We start from the raw sequence: 14549 nt of genomic DNA, 5'->3' as shown, positions 1-14549 counted from the left end.
CACCTGAACCTCATCAGGAGAGCAAGCCAATAACCACAGAAAAATACAGTATTCCACTGCTTAGAAAAATACCTGTATTCCTACCCAGACCTGTTTTGGATGGAAAGAGAACAGCTAAACAGCAAAAGTCACTGAGAGTGTGTTGTAGTCAGGGGTTGCAAGAGAACAATTACATACAGGACACAGAATTTATATTATTATTTTATGATGGTCATCCAGAGTTAAATACAAGAAAGTGTAGGAAATCTGTCCACAGACCAAAGACTCAGAATATTCAGCCAAGGACCTGGACCCTACTGCATCATCATCCAAGAGTCCAGATGAAAACCTAGAGCCCATGACAATGCCTTCCACAAGTCCAACTGGAGATCTAGAGCCCAAGACAATGATTCACACCAGTCTGCTTTATGTATCTGCACTGGGAAGACTCAAAGATCAGAGGTAGAAGCCAGAAAGTCTATGCCAGTGGGGTGAAGAAGCTGTGCCGGTAGTTGAGGATTCTACACTGGAGCCAAGAAATGACGCTCAAAATGAGAACCAGGGCTGCCTCGAAAAGTGCCACAGCCATCCTCAGTGACAATGAGGTCCTGAGATCCTCCAACAATGAGAACAATTGAGTACATGTCAGGAAGCCAGTGCGACAAGCTTCTCCTGGAGATCAAACAGCACACATCTTCCCCTCCAGAGCTAGGAAGCAATGTTCAAAGTAAGGGCCAGAGCTCCCCCAAAGTGAACCACAGCCATTCTCAGCAACAAGGTCCAGAGCTCCTCTGATGATAACAGCATGACAAGATCCTCCAGAAAACCAATGTCTCCAAACACTTAGGAGAACCCACAATGCTACACTCTTCCTCTCCACGTCTCTATGCTGGCAGCTTTCCTCAGGTGGACCACCTACTCTCAGCACCATGTGGATTTAGTTCATCTGGTATTAAATTGACTACCCCTTTTTAATTCATAACAGAGTGTATGGGGCTGGGCTGGCTCCTCAGCCACTATTGGCAATAATCTTACAAGGGACATTTCTCAATGGCTATCTTGATGTTCAATTGTATGAGTTTTGTTGATCAGGGCTGTGTATACATTTGTCCTCTTGCTCACTGTTAATACAGAGAATTGAGGAAATCCCTTAGTAACAGGGTATAAAAAACTTGGAAAGTACTCACATTTTGCAAAACATTTTTATGTTCATCTTCCACAAACAATATTGCATTAGCTACTCTGCTAATCATCCTATGTGGGAACTTGTTCTTTGAAGTCGAGTAAAACAATCATGGGAAGCACTAGAAACCAAGACATCAATCAGGTTACTGGAGGGACCCAAGGAGGCCAAGGTGCTCTTGGCAGCCTGAGTACACAGACTTCCTGCTCTGCTCCTGCCCAACAAACTGGGCAGACTTCACAGCTCAGGAAGCCCCCTGACAATAATTCTCTCTGGCAATAAGGGATCCCCCAACAACGCACCTTAAAACAAGGAAGAGTGATCTTTTAACAAGGGTCAGCCTCCTTTATAACTGTAGAGAAAAGCATGGCATTGATTCATAGCCAGAAAGACCTCCCAGGTGGCAAAACATCTAACATTTAATTGTATTGCCAGGGCATGCTGCCATCCCTCAGCTTTAAATGCAGTCTGATACATCAGTGTAGTGGTTCACCTGTGGTACCAGGACCTGGACTGCCACCAGTCTGATGTGGGAAATCCTGAGGGGATCTCAGGCAGCTCATGGGGTTGGATGTGTGGGTGGAGAGGCCAAGGAAGGGTGCATCTGTGCAACCAAGCAAAGTTCAGCCATAAATGGAACAGCAGGGGGAGTCCAAGCCGTCAGTCAGCAGGCAGGACTGCTGTGACAGGAAGCACAGGTGGCAGGCCGTGGTGGTGAGGACTACAGATGCCTGCTGTGCACAAAGCGACTGGGTGCTCCGGACCCAGGGCTGCACCTCAGTCTGTGCCCGGGAGGCGGGCTAAAGAGGGACCCAGTGAAGAGGCGTTCACACAGCCATGGAGTCAGCCTCAGCCCCTGCAGATGATGTTGATGACCTAGGAGAAAGAAGCCCAGTTAGAGCCTAGATCTCAGAATTAGGTCAACAACCTAAAGGAAATGTCTCTGCAGCAGACTGTGACTGTCACCCAAAGCATGTGGTTCCTCTCTCCCACAGAAGACAGGGGTCATTGAGAGATGGACTCGCAGGAAGCACCATGCTTCCAAGCCTCTTCTGTGCTAGTAGGAGCCTTGTGAGTGCTCTGTGCTGAAGGAAAGTGAAGGGAGGTGTGTGTCCTGCCTACAGTGAAGAGCAACAGTACTCCTCAATCTACCCGTTCCATCCATCAGCTCCAGAAGGACAGATCCTGAGACCCCAGACTGACTGACATGGTGATTTAAGCTGCCCCAAATCAGGAATGAAGAGATACTCTATAGCATGGAGGCAATGTTTGCCAGCTACCCACCTAGTGAAGGATTAGTATCAACAATATATAAAGAAGTCATAAAACAACACAAAGAAACAAGTAGTCTAATTTTAAAACTGGGTGCATGAGCTGAGTAAGCGCTTCTCAAACAAAGAAATATGAGGAGCCAATAAATAAATTTTGAAAGTTGAATCATTAGCCATCAGGGAAATTCAAATAAAATTACACTGAGACGTCTTCTCAGTCCCCTTAGAATGACTATTTTTTAAAAAATCTACAAATGTTACAAGGACGTGGAGAAAAGGGAACTCTTGCATACAGCTGGTAGGAAGATAAATTAGTACAGGTTCTGTGGAAAACAGTATAGAGGTTCCTCAGAACTAAACGCAGACCTGTTATGTGATCTCAGTACCCCACTTCTAGGAACACATGCAAAGGTAGTGAGATCAGCTTATCAGAGACGCTGCACTCCATGCTTATGGCAGCACTACCCACGTAGCTAGGAGGGTGGCCTTCAAAAGCTGAAGGCATAAAGAAAATGCAGTTCTCATGGGAGTATGATTCGCCCATCAGGAAGATTTAAATCCCATCATTTGCAGATGGATGGATGAAGCTGGAGAATATTGAGTGAAATAAGCCAGACACAAAATGACAAGAGCAGCCCGTCCTCTCTCGTCTGCGGAGATGAAAGGCTGAGGAGAAGTAAGTCAGATACCAGGAACCCAAACGCAGAATGAATGAGGGCTGGTTTCCAGAGCCCAGTGCGCTCATTATCGGGCGAAATTACCTGTGATACTTTACGAAGATCTGGAAGAGAAGAGCTCGGTGGCTCTATCAATAAAGAAACGGCACCGAGAAGGGAGTGCCGATGCCTCCGATTTTTCCAGTGTGTGCTCTGTATACACAGACACTGGGTTATCACAGTGTGTGGCCAGAGCTGGTGTGCATACTTGCACTCCCAGTACTCAGGAGGCTGAGGCAGAAAGATCATCACACCCTGCCTCAAAAGAGAAAAGAAAAATAGAAAGAAAGGTCACACTGAACCATTAACATGTCCAATTATTAGATGGTAATCAAAAACTTTTTTAAAAATGAGCAATTTTATACTTATATATAGATTTCTGATACAATGGTCAAACCACTCACAAAAGAAAGTTTATGAGCTCATTCATGCAAAAAATTACCATTTTCCCTGAATCTTGTCATATACATATTTTTAATAAAACTTCACTCTGTCCTATAATGCTCTAAAGAGTTGTTCAATAATCATGCATGTTTGAAAGCACCATAAGGCATTTGCCTATTGAATTTAGGGACAGGGGAAATTTTACCTATTGCACAAAAGTTCAGCACAAGGGTTACAAGAAATCCAGATTTCCGGGTAGTTCTAGGTGGCTCACCGTGCCCTACTCTTTGATTATGTGGACAGAGCAGCGAGCCTAACAGGTAATGGATTTGTGAGCAGTTTTACTAGAGGTAGAAGCAGGGACAGGGAAAGGAGGGAGCAGGCCCTGGAGGCTGCAGCTGAGAAGAAAGAAGGAAAGAAAGAAAGAAAGAAAGAAAGAAAGAAAGAAAGAAAGAAAGAAAGAAAGAAAGAAAGAAAGAATAAAAAGCAGGTATTTCAAAAGGCAGACTCAACAGAGCAAATGGTAAGCAGTTTGCGTTCCGGAATACACAAGGGAACAGGAGGCCACGCGGTGTCAGGCTGAGCTCGGCAGATGCTGGATAATTTTGGATCTCATTTGTTTACAGAGAAAACAAAATGTGGCCTCGTTACCATCAAGAAGGGGGTTATTCAAGGCCAGCAGCTATTCGAACGGAGTAAACATACACATGCACCACAGAGCACACAGACGCACTAGAACAAGGCCAAAATGAAGTAGACTGGCTGCCAGCAATGTGCTGGAGGAGAAGGGTGGTCCCCGGGTACCCCTCAGGGCTGGGCCCGTGTGGGGGCGCACACAGGAGCAGTCTCTGTGGACATCAGGCCGGTACCTGGGCACTTCGCCCAACCGGAAGCTCGGCAAGCACAGACTCATAGACTAGTTTACAGGGACCCATTCGCTGGTCTCAGAGACTGCTGAAGGGGCAGCAGAGGCCACAGGTACGGGGATAGTGACCTTGTGAGGATCACAGCATCCCAGCAGTCCACCTTGGCCAAGCTCAACCCTCAAGTTCCAGTCTTGATGCTCGTCTGTGATGTGACACTGGCTGTGGGAGCCAGGGTGGACCTGAGTTCTTCTTTGCTTATGGGAAACCACCCAGAGGACTCTCCAGGACTCTACTTGAAAAGAAGAGCAACTCTCTCCATTTCGGATAAACCTGGCCTTGCCTCCATGTAATGATATGTATAGAGCTGGCCGGCTATTTCTTTGTTCCTTCAATTGGCTTTAAGCAATGTAAACTGGGCTGACTGGAGCTGATGTGTGATCTCTGAAGCAAGGTGACAGGTCAGTGCTGCCCCACCCAGTGAGACCCAAATACGTGTTGAGCCGGGTGGGATGTAGAGCTGTACTCCACGTTGTCGGCTGGGATGGAGCCTCGAGAAAGAGGCTGTGACTTTCCAGGGCAAAAGGGATTGGACATCAGAGCTGAAGCACTGACCTCAAAGTGTTAGGTACCACCTCAGCTGTGTTATGCAGACTGCTCCCTCTCTCTCTGTCTCTCTGCCTGTCTTGCCCTCTGTTTGTCGTAGAGGTGATCTCAGACCTACCTAGCCCAGCTCACAACATATTTACCCCCACTCTCACTGTTATTCATCCCGGAGCCACTCCTCTCATGGAGAATTAATGTAACCTGGGTTGGGCCCTGGGCCAGGGCCTCTGTTCCCATGGACCACCATCCTGGCTGGACTTAGGACCCCTTGGCTCCCCACAACTGTATATACGTCTTAGTGTCTTCATTTTCACCTTGGGGTGCACTGAAAGTGGTACATCAGAATTAACTCACTAGAACTCCAAAAGCTTCTCTTTGGGGTTACAAATATAAATAAGCCTTTCTGGATGGAGATGAGGGCCAAAGCGCTCTCTCTACTCACTCCCAAGGGCCTTCAGCAGCTCATCTGGTGTGCGCCTTCCTGCGGGCCACACAGTGTTCCCTGCCTTGCAGTTCTGTACTGCAGATTCACAAGCTGTGCTGAACAAACACAGCAAAAGATGTCCATGGAAGTCACTTATGTTTTTGTACCTGGAATTGAACTGACAACCTTGCACTTGCCAGGCAAGCTCTGTGCCACTGAGCTATGGCCCCAGCCCAGTCAGTTTCTAGCTCACAAATTCAGCACCCTTGGGAAGGAACCAGCCCAGCACTGGAGGTGACAGAGACGAGGATACCCCTGCCTACTAGGCCCTTGCCCCGGCTCACCCTCCTCACCCTTGCCCCTGCCCTGCAGCCTGGAGTGAGTGACCTCTCTCTGCCATCCTCCAGCCCAGCGGCATCCAGTCCACCTTCTCAAAAAGAGGGAGGTGCAGAACAGAAGCCAGCATGGCTCCCGGTTTCCTTGTAGAGGAAGAGGCTGTGAGCCTCTGCATTTCCCAGGGGTGACATCAATGGACGTGGGCCCAGCAGGAACAACACAAAGACAGCTGATCCACAGGCCAGAGGGATCCGATAGGGGCCTGGGGCCGCGCATGGACCCCACACTGTGGGGGTGAAGCAGACCTTGACCTGCAGTTGGGTCCCCTCCACATCCTGCAGCAACTTCCCCTCAGCCACAGCATCCCCCATAGCACTGCCAGCCCCACCCAGGCAGGGGGTCAGACTGTACCCAGTGCCCCCCCGAAGCAGCCAGTGGTAGAGCTCAGATTCTGACTGGTGGTTCCAGATGTGTGCCTTTGTTGGGACGAACCCAACACCTTCACATTGAGCTCATCCACACACCTTTTTAAAAATCATCTTTTTATTTTGAAGCCAGGCATGGTGACACATGCCTATAATCCCAGCATTTGGGAAACTGAGGCAGGAGGATTGCCATGAGTTTGAGGCCGGCCAGGGAAATGTAGCAAGACCCTGCATTGAATAAAAAGACTATAGATAGATACATAAGTATATAGATAGGTAGGTAGATAGATAGACTTATTTTTATTTTGAGACAGGGTTTCACCTCATTGCTGCTTCCCCAAGCTAGATGTGAATTTGCAATCTTCCTGCCTCAGCCTCTCACTGAGGGTCTCTCAGTCCCCAGTGACCCCTTCCCTTCATTCCTCCTGATCTCTATTCCTGCTTGCTGCAAGCCACCTAGTTCTGCAGTCAAGGCTCACTGTGCAGTGGGGGTGTTAAATCTGAGGTCAAATCCCGCCCCCGAGAACCAGTGAAGGAAGGATCCCAAGCCCAGAGAGCCGCACCGGTGCGGCCCATTCTGTCTCTGCTCCCCCAGGTTTCTTTTGCTTCATGCTCTTTTCTCCTCCTCCGTGAATCTCTTCTTCTGAAGGACCATCGCACCTGCCTCACTAACAGAGTACAGGGCTGGAAACGCTAGAGGGGGTCAAGGAGCTTTCATTCCCGAGCCTGAGACCCAGGGAGTCTGCATGTGGACCGTGGTGCCTTGCCTAGGTTTTCATCACAGAAAAAAACAGGAATAGAAAACTATCCATGTGCAGCAAAGGAAGGAAGGAGGAGGAAAGGAAGAAGAGAAATGATGAGAGAAAGAAAATGAAGGAAAGGGAAGGAAAAGAGAAGACAAAGGAAGAAAAATGGAGGTGAGGAAGGGGGAGAGAAGGAGATTAAAAAGAGAAACCTGTTGTGTACTGAGCAAGATTTTCATTTACCTCTGAAAGAATTTCTAGCACAGTTATGAATCTAAAAACGAGGCCATGGGCAGGCTGACTAGGGAGAACCAGATGCCAGCCCTCTCCTGTGAGTCGACACCATTCATGGACTGCAGGGGAGGAGGACAAGAAGCCAAGACCTCCTGTGCGTGGGCGCCATGAGTGGGCTACCTGGGGGACAGCCAGACACCAGCCCCTTGCGGTGCACGGGCAGGGAGACAAGAAGAGCCAGTGTTGCTCCCCACCCACCTGGAAGCAACCGGCTGATCCAAGAAACACAGACTGCGATGATGACTATTGAGACAGAATACAACTTAATGCTTGTAGTGTTTAGTGTTTCCCTGACTTTGCAGGACTAAAGCCAGTAGTCTGACCATCTATTCAGAGGATATCAATACGCAATGTAGCATCCATGGGGATCTCCTTCTGAAGGTAGTGGCCATTGTTAATTCCCCAATATGCAGTTTCAAAATACTGTGTCATTCGCATTGACTTGTTTGGCTGAGTTTTATTCTGTTTTATCTTGTTTGATTTTGTTGCATCTGATAGCATGGGCAGGTATTTGGAGGACAATGGGATATGTTCTGGTAGCCATTTTGGATTTACTATTACCTTGTTTTGAGGTCCTTTATTGCATTCATTGTTTTGTTTTTGTTGGTTCCATTCTGTTCTGTTTTGTTTGACTTTTAGTATGCCTGAAGATATGGGCAGCTATTTTGAAGACAACAAAAGGCATTGTGATAACCATTGTTGATTTCCTATTATCTTGTGTTGAAATACTATTGTCTTATTTTGCTTGGTTTTATTCTTTCTAAAATAAAATTTAAAAAAAAAGAATCTAAAAATGAGCAAATTTGGGTATGACCAGCAGGTACCTGAAGGAGGGCAACCCACAAGGTCCATGGACATGGGCCCCACTCCCCCTGCTTCTGCTGCACCCCATCCCACAAGGTGCTCAGTGCCCTGAGACTCCATCAGTATCCACTAGTGAGGGAACATCTTCATGGTTCTGTCACCTCATACAAGGTCTTGCAAGAACAGAGGGAGACGCGGCTCAGAAGTGCTTTGAAAACACCTCCCAGCTAGTTCAGCTTCATGTAGCCTGTGTGTGAAGCCAACAAGCACAGTTGGAACAAATAGGTTAATAAAACCAAGCCAGATGGCCAGCCATTAATTTTGCTGCTTCTCTGCAGCTCCTACAGATTTATCTTTTAAAGTCTTAACAATAATTGGAGTGTAAATTCCCATGGAGCCATTTGCTGTCTTGGTAAGTGAGCCAGACCCATGAATTTCTAAGACACCATACCACATCAGTCACTGGAGTCATCCCTTCGTCCTGTTAGAGGTTGTGAAATGTCTGCTGCCTTCAAAACAGCTTTCAAAGACAGAAAGCCTGGGACCTAGGACCCCACTGTGATGCTGTGCTCTTTCAGTAGTTTTGACTCATGGCCCGTGGAAAGTGTTGCTGTTAGTGTGCAGTGGTGTGCATTTGAGCCCTGCAAGGGGTAAATGAGCTCGTGGCCTGGGTGGTAGGTGAGTTCACACCCAGGTCTCCTGGGACTCCCCCTACTGCCTTTGAGTACACAGAGATGACAGAGACGATGTGACCTGTGACCGAAGAAACAAGGGGACATGACTGAGCACGGGGATCTCTGCAGACCGGGAAGGAAGCAGAAGCTCAAGGGGACATGGAGACCGGCCCGTGCCTGCTGTCCTCTGGCTCTGAAGGTAAATGGAGACAGTGTATGCCATGGTGCAGGAGGGAAGGTTCACTGGGAGTGAATTCTGCCGCCCAGCAAGGCAGGCGGAAGCAGACTTGGAGACACAGGGACACTTGGAGACAAGCTGTCTTGGGACACCAAAAATAATATCATGGCTGTGGAAGCATCAGGACAGCTAGCTGAGAGCTGTGAGCCCTGGGACTGCATGGAGGTGATCCACGGGATTGGAGGAGCAGCTCCGGGATGGGGGCAGGGGGCAGCCTCAGTGATCTGAAAGTGGGGACACCAAGGGCAACATCAAAGGCTCCAGCTCTCAGGGGAAGGCGGCCCCAGAGGGAACAAAGTAACTTCAATAGTTGAAAAGTAGCTTTAAAATAAGGACTTTTTTGAAACTCAGAGATTAAAATAAGAAATATCATCCATGTTTTTATTGAAAAAGACACATCCTGAAATAAAAAGATTAATAGCTATTTTTAAAAGGCTCAATTAAAAATTCTGGAGAATTTCTCTGGGCACTGGAGACAGCTTGGTAGAGCATTTGCCTGACAGGTGTGAGACCCTGGGTTCAGGGCCCAGCGCTGCACAACACAAACAAATCAAAACACCAACATGTAACACAATTTGAAGAATTAGAAAATGTCTTGAAATTTATCCAAAATATCAAACAAACTGAAAAGCTTTAAACTATGATAACTATATAGAGAAAATCTGCATGTCTTTATGTAAATATAAATCATGGCTGATATCAAGAAAATGATGAAAGCTACCAGACTGAAAATGGTGGTGACCTTCAGAGAAAGCAGCAATTAGTTTTAAAACTATTATTTTATCAATGGCAATGGATAGCAATGGATTCCAGGAGACACTATCTCCAGAGAACTCGGGGACAAGTAATACAATGTCATAAACTATCACTCCAAAGTGAGAAGACAGTAGCGATGCTTTTAGGATACAAAAGTAAGAAAGTCTACCTCTACTGCCTTGATCATTTCTGCATAACATCTAGGACTATGACAATAAAGCAGAACAATAAACGTAAGGTGAACTGGTGTTATTTAACAAAGATTTTTCCCCCGACTGGGGATCGAACTCAGGACCTCAGATTTGCCAGGCAGGTGCTTATGCTGTTGGGCTAAACCCCTGGGCCATTAAGGAACAATTTATGGGGCAGGCGTGGCAGTACACACCTGTAAATCTCAGCACTCGGGAGGCTGAGACAGGAGGATCACTATGAGTTCAAAGCCAGCTTGAAGCACACAGCAAGACTGGGTCTCAAAAAAATAATTATGAGCCTGGAAATCAATTAAATTACTTAAGTACTGAACATTTAAAAACTTAGAAAACAAATAGTGGCATCCTATGAGAAGACATGAGGAGAGGGAGAATTCAGAAAGGACACATTGGGAAGATCAAAGGCATTTTCTTTTTTAGAAAATCAAAAAGAGTAAGAGCAAATCTCAACAGTAATAGAAAGTATGCTTGAACAGTATTAGAACAGTGGTAGGAAGTTTAGTGCCCTAAAACACCAGAGAAACCACTGAAGAAGTAGAAATAATTGATAGCTCTGTGGGTCAAAGTCATGTCTCTAAAAGCAGTTGCAGTTTCCAGAAGAGGCAAGAAAAGTGAACCAAGGAAAACGAGGCCACGCCAGGAGCAGACAGGGGAGGGGACGCTGTTAAAGGGCCGGGTAAACAGAAGCCGCACTGAGCAGGTGATGGCCTCTGTCACGCCTGGTCCCACTGTGATTCCTCCCAAGAGGCTCAGGGACAAGGACTGCAGCATGAAGTGGTTCCCTTGGTGACATCCCAGCCAAGCAGGGAGGAAGAGAGGGTGCTGGGCCACAGGGGCATAGCAGAGAGCTGCTCAGCACTCTGGCCCTGGGGTAAGTCCTCAAGGGGATGCTCTGGAATCAGGGCCAACAAGTGACAGCACCCACTGGCTGGAGGAGGCACTGAGCAGGAGACACCAGGCTGCCATGGCGTCTCTCTGAGGCTCTGCTCCTCTAGATCTTAGGCAGAGTGGCCAGGGTGGGGCACATCTCTGCAGCCCCCTCTATTACAAGGGATCCTCTATAACAAGGGAAAGAGTGGTGCTCTGCTGCTCCAGGTGAGTCGTCAGCTTGAAGGAAACTGGATCTGGGGGCAAGGATGGGCAGCCAGGGTGGACAGAGCAAGAACTGCAGCAGTGGCTTCTGCCACAGCAGGTGACACAGCCGAAGTTGCCTCCAGTAGAGAGAGGGTCAGACTGGTCTTTGCGTCCATCAGCAGAGTAATGGGTGCAGGACTTGTGGGATTGGTACTCTGAGGAGTACGACCATGCCAGAAAGAAAGGTGAACTTGAGCTATTTGGGAAAATGGATGTGCCGGTGACCACAATGTTACGTGAAATGAATCAGACACACAAGCCTCAGTGTTATATGGTTTATCTTACGTGAGAAACTCAAGTGTAAAAAAGAGCAAAATATAAGGTTAGGAAATAGGAAGGCAGAACCTTCTCAAAGGGAAAGGAAATCAAGAGATGAGTGGGAAAGGAGGGGAGGGACGGGACAAAATGAATGTGGACCTTATGCGATGCAAATGTGAAGCCCTAAGAGGAGGAAGAGAATCTAAGGTTGGGGGAGGGGAGTAGTGGAGGGGAGGGAGAGGATGAGGGAGGGGTTGTGCTGTGCTCTGTACCTGCCCCCACTGCACACAGGGAATGAGAACACTGTGCAATCTATATATGCATGATGCAATATATAGAGATATGCACACAAAATGTTAATACGCTAAATAAAGAATAGAAATCACCACATACTGTCTTTAAGATGCCCCTCAAGAAATAATGTGGGGAGTTTCAAACTATGGACATGTGCAAAATAATAGTGAAGGGAAACCCTCACACCTGTACTGAAAAATGTGCACACAAAATGTAGCTGCTGGAGCAGTGATCGTAATCATAGCAAGTCTGATACCATGCTTTCATCAGAAGGCGAAGAGCTGCACAGACTGCACGCTGATCACCCAACAGACACCAATCTCATCTACATGCCGGGTGTAAAAGTCACATGAATATTCAGAAGAAACATTGTGTTGTTTTCACCTAATGAGTAGAAATTAAAAATCATAAAACTCAACATGGACACAGATAATTTCTACTTCAGCACTGAAGTAATTTCAACTTGTCTTCTAGTATAACTCAATACATTAAAATAATATTTGGGGCCAGGTATAGTGGTGAACACCTATAATCCTAGCATTTGAGAGGTAGACACAGGAAGATTGTCACTAGTCCAAAGCCAGCCTGGGCCATGTAGTAAGTTCAAGACCAGCTTGCACTACCAAAAGAGACCTTGTCTCAGAAATAAGTAAACAGTAAAGTCAATATGCCATATATTTATGACTAAATATATTAATGATGATTTTCCATGTAACTGATTTGCCACCAAAATTTTTCAATAAGGGACAAATAATTTTAAACAAAAAAAATTCTTTTATTTAAAAGTCTTATGCACCGAGACCTGGGGTGCCTTCATCAGCCTCTCTGTGGGTCTGGAGGACTGTGGAGATATTCTCCCAGACTGTTGGAGTCCCTCCAGACTTCCAGGTGCAGTGAAGGGGAGAGGTGCGTTTGAGACTTCTACATCCGCCTCCCCATCCTGGTTGCACTTGGAGAACTGCTGAGCTCCCAATGGGTGGGGGGGGCCCACACTATCCCCGGACCCCAGCCTGTTTTGCTGCCACGCCTAGCCATCAGTGTACAGAGGAGGAGCTGGGCGAATCTGGGGTGCCTGCATCGGCCTCTCCATGTGTCTGGAGGACTGTGGATATCTCTGCAAGCAGGGAGGGATCACAGGTTCCTGAGGCACCACGGCCTGTGGTGAGTACCCTAACCCGGCTGCGACTGAAGAACTGTGGAGCTTCCAAGGGGCAGGTGGGTGCACAGTGTCCCTGAGGCCCAGCTTGTCTGGAACTGCGGAGTTCTGAGCAGGCAGAGGAGGGCCACTAGTTCTGCAGGCCCAATGGCTTGGGGTAATGTGGCGCCAGAGTCTCAGTAGCTGCAAACATAGAAGGGGATCTTCAACAGATACTGAGGAAGCTTTTAAATAACACTTGAAACACAGAAATATAGGAAAATGACAAAACGAATGACCAAATTACAACCTCAAACCTCCAGCCCATCTCAAGAAACCCTAGGAGCGATGTATATAGAAGAAAATATATCCCATCCACCTCATATATCGGACACAACAGCTACTGAAATTGACAAGCAACTCCAGGAAGCTTTAAAGAAATTCAAACTCGAAATAATCTCCCAGATAAAAGAAGAAATGATAAAAGAAATGAAAGAGATTCTAAATATATCTAAAGAAAACACAGATAAAAAATTGGAGGAACTAAACAAAAAGATAGAATCCCTAGACGAGCAACATAAGAAACAAACAGAATACATAATGCAGATGCACAGAGATATACAGGAAATAAAAAACTCCACTGAAAGTTGTAAAAACCGCCTTAATGAAAGTGAAGATAGAATTTCAGACATTGAAGACAGGATTGCAGCTAGTGAACAGGAAAGGAAAGATCTTTTGAAAATAACAAGGAATCAGGAAACAACAATTCAACAACTGCAAGACGATGCAAAGAAGAATAACATAAGAATGATAGGGATTAATGAAAGAGAGGGAGACAACATGAAGGATGTCAGGAGGATATTTAGAGAAGTAATGGCTGAAAATTTCCCAAGCATGAGATCAGAAACTGACATCAGGATCAGTGAAGCATATAGAACTCCAAATAGTCATAACCAAAATAAAACTACACCCAGACATATAATAATCACCATCCCAGAAATCCAACACAAGAATAGATTATTAAAAGCAGTCAGAGAGAAAAGACAGATCACTTATAAAGGAAAACCTATCAGAATCACAGCAGACTTCTCAGCACAAACAATAAAGTCAAGAAGAGCATGGAGTGAAGTATTCCAGATCTTAAAGCAAAATGATTTACAACCTAGACTGATATATCCTGCAAAACTATCATTCAAAATAGATGGTGCAATACGATACTTCCATGACAAAGAACAGCTGAAGAACTTCATGAACACCAAACCAACCCTGCAAAAAATATTGAAAGACAGTTTAGATACACAAAGGAAAAAACCACTAAGCAAAGCAAATAATTTAACAGAACAGAAAGATAAAGATGCAACAGCAGAGAGATAACATTCCTACAATTAACAAGCATTTAACAGTAATAACCATTAATGTAAATGGTCTCAATGCACCAATCAAAAGAAACAGACTAGCAGAATGGATCAAGAAACAAAATCCAACCATATGCTGTTTACAGGAAACCCATCTAATCCAGAAGGATACTCACAGATTGAAAGTCAAAGGATGGAAAACAATTCTTCATGCAGCAGGAATCCAAAAAAAGGCAGGAGTAGCCATTCTGTTGGCAGACAATGTGAACTTTAAACCAACAATGACCATAAAGGACAAAGAAGGTCACTACATACTCGTAAGGGGAAAACTCCAAGAGGAAGAGATAACTATCTTAAATATATATGCACCAAACTCCAGAGCACCCAGTTATATAAAACAATTATTAACAGAAATGAAAACTCAAATTATCAATAACACAATTGTAACAGGAGACCTTAACACGCCAT

The sequence above is a fragment of the Cavia porcellus genome, unplaced genomic scaffold (assembly GCF_034190915.1).
Source record: "Cavia porcellus strain 051 isolate PalLab524CR breed Dunkin Hartley unplaced genomic scaffold, mCavPor4.1 scaffold_11, whole genome shotgun sequence".
NCBI classification, from domain to species: domain Eukaryota; kingdom Metazoa; phylum Chordata; class Mammalia; order Rodentia; family Caviidae; genus Cavia; species Cavia porcellus.
This window is presented reverse-complemented; position numbering follows the sequence as displayed.